General features: G+C 36.3%; 1 pseudogene; it reads right to left on the minus strand.

Annotated features, from left to right (window-relative positions):
• Positions 1 to 1,410: 1,410 nt before the first annotated feature.
• On the minus strand, positions 1,411 to 2,417 carry LOC104092657 (mitogen-activated protein kinase kinase kinase 20-like; annotated as a pseudogene).
• Positions 2,418 to 2,887: the final 470 nt, after the last annotated feature.

Here is a 2,887-nt window from a genome sequence, read left to right on the forward strand (position 1 = left end):
TTTCATGTGTGTAAAAATGAGGCCAAACCTCTAAATTAATATACAATAAAAGGGTGAGATGAAGAGGTGCAATCCAAGAAGTGCCTCTTTCATTTCCCATTCACACCCTTTAGAAGAAAAAAAACCAACAACTAGGATGATATCTTATCGTCTTCGAGCCCCTAATATCCCCCCCCCCCCCAAAACAAAATATCTAAATGCCAAACAGTTACATGTTGTTTATTAAGTCAAGTGTGATGTGTTTTAAAAGTTTTTGGAAAAAATGATTCAGGATATGGGAACTTCTTGTCTTAATACTTTTGGATACAGTTTAAGATCATAACTGTACACATCCTTATGTAAGCAATTTATACTGTGTTTACCCTAAAAATCGAATAACAATTAAATTTATAAGTGATTTTAAGGATATATGATTTCACTTTGCACAAACTGAGAAATATAAGAATTGAAGTTAGAAGTTAACTGTAAAATGAAGCAAACCAATGTAACGCGCAACTTTGGCCCTCGAGCTAGGTCGCCCTCGAACCAACTGAGTATATTATTGAGAAGCAAGAACTGAACAACTGAATAAGAGAGCTTAAGAGAGAAAACATAATATATTGCTTTGTTATGCATGAATCCCCCTCTACAAAATGATTGGAACCCCCTCCCCCTCCCCCCCCACCCCCCTTTATATAGTAGAGGAGTTCTACATATGGTATAATTCTAAATACATAAGGAAATCTTCTTATTGGCTAATTAACCGGTCTTGACTTGATATATGCCGAGATCTCTACCACAATCCTCGCCCGGTTACGGATTCCTCAGCTTTCTGTTATTCGACTTAGCAGGTTTCCTTCGATCTCGCTAGATCCCTATCCTTCTCGGTCTCGACCTTAGCTGGTCTCGATCTCGATCGATCCCTGAATCACGAGCTAGGCAATATTTATTCACGCAACGATCCAATATAACTTGAGATTGAACCTCGGTCTGCCACCCCGATCTCGATTAACCATACAAAATCGGGTAAGCATGATTTTGACCTTATACATACTGTTTCAGCAAAAAATCCCTTGTTCTATCTCAATTATTCTTTCTAAACAGTGGATCAGATGTCCTTGTAAATTGATACGAATTGAGTTCTATTGTCAGGCTAAGCACATTTCAAAGTAAAATTTGGAAAGAGAATGTACTAAATATTGCTAGCCAAAATTTACTTGGCAAAAAGCCTCTTTGTACAGATTATTCAAATATAAAGAGAACCAACACACAATTATTTTTGTTTAATACAAGGAGCTGGACCTGATTATCTTTTTCTTTGACAGGCTGCCTACGTACCCCCAAACTAATCTCCTAAGGGATAAGCCCAAACGTAGTTCTTTACATTAATATAATCTTTTATATTTGTATAACTCTAATCAAAATTGATAATCAACATCCTTCCAGTAGCTTTTTTCTTTTGTTGGATCTGCAATTCAACAGCTTCATTGGTTTCAACTTATCCATCTTTGTGCTATTGCAAAAATCATCAATCAATGGATCATTTTCTATTGAAATTTCTATAAACAAAAGTAGGTTATTGAGTTCCTTTTTTCTTGTCTGCTCACGAACAACAACATTATCAGATTAAAGAAGCGGATGCATTAGTAGCATATCAGCAGTCCATCGCGATTTCGGCTCCTTAACAAGACACTTTTTCAGAAAATCTTCAGCCTCTTTCGACAATCTTTCGTTCTGCAAGTCTGACATTCCCATTCCAATTTTGCACAAGAAATAAACAATGTCATCAACTTCACTGCAACCCACACTGTCTTCCCTGTAACTATCTCAAAAACAGTGCACTCGAAATCCCAAATATCAGCTTCAGGTTCGTACTCGTTATCAAGAACTGATTCCGGTGCCATGTACATAGGTGTTCCCTTGAGTCCGCACTTTCTTTTCTGACTCGTTACTCAAACCTTCTTGGCGAACCCAAAATCAGCAATCTTGGCAACTTTTTCAGTACCCACAAGAAGAATGTTATTCCGTTTAATGTCAAGATGAATGAAACCTCTTCCATGAATATCACTAAGCCCCAAGAGAATCAATTTCGTGTACTGCTTTACCTCAAAATCTCGCAATCCTTGCCCTAAATTTTGACCAATCCAATCAGCTAAACTTCCACCAGACGCGTACTCAAGCAATATATTGTACAATATCTTCCCACCTTCTTCACTAACATCAGCTCCGAACACCTGATCATAATCTTGAAACTCATACAGTAATTCTCTCTCTTTATGTAATAACTTTGAACGCGAAAACAAAGCAGATTTTACTGCGATTGACGACGGAATATCAACGGATGAGTTTGTTGTCGTTGCTAAAGTGACGACACCAAAACTGCCTCTTCCTATGGTTTTTCCTCTCGTCCACATTATTGGATCGCTAATCGCCGCCATTGAATTAAATATTTTGCTCTTGCTCTCAATAGTAAGTGATAACCTGGTTTTTGTTTTTAGTAACTTTCTGATATTGCTTTCCTTATATAAGAGTACGAGTTACTTAGTTTTCCTTCTCCTTATCAACATATGATTACGTGTTTCTTGAGTTACAAGGTTTTTGGGGCCGACAAACTAAAGTTGTAAAGTTTCCAAAATTTGTTTCTTTTCTCTTTTTTCCTATATTGTAATCTGTAACAAATTATTTACTACTTTTCCAAGTAATAATCTTACTAATAGCTGTGTAATTAATACTACAAATTTGATGAGAAAATCACATATCTCTATAAGGAAGCTTTCCAGCATCAAAACTCATTAAGGTAATGGACACTCTAAATGTGTCACAAGACGATTTATTAAGTTTCCAACATCCTTGTTCACTTTTCAGAGCAATTAATAAAATATATCAATGTAAGCGAGCGAAAAAACTT

This window comes from Nicotiana tomentosiformis, chromosome 12 (genome assembly GCF_000390325.3).
Source record: "Nicotiana tomentosiformis chromosome 12, ASM39032v3, whole genome shotgun sequence".
Lineage (NCBI taxonomy): Eukaryota > Viridiplantae > Streptophyta > Magnoliopsida > Solanales > Solanaceae > Nicotiana > Nicotiana tomentosiformis.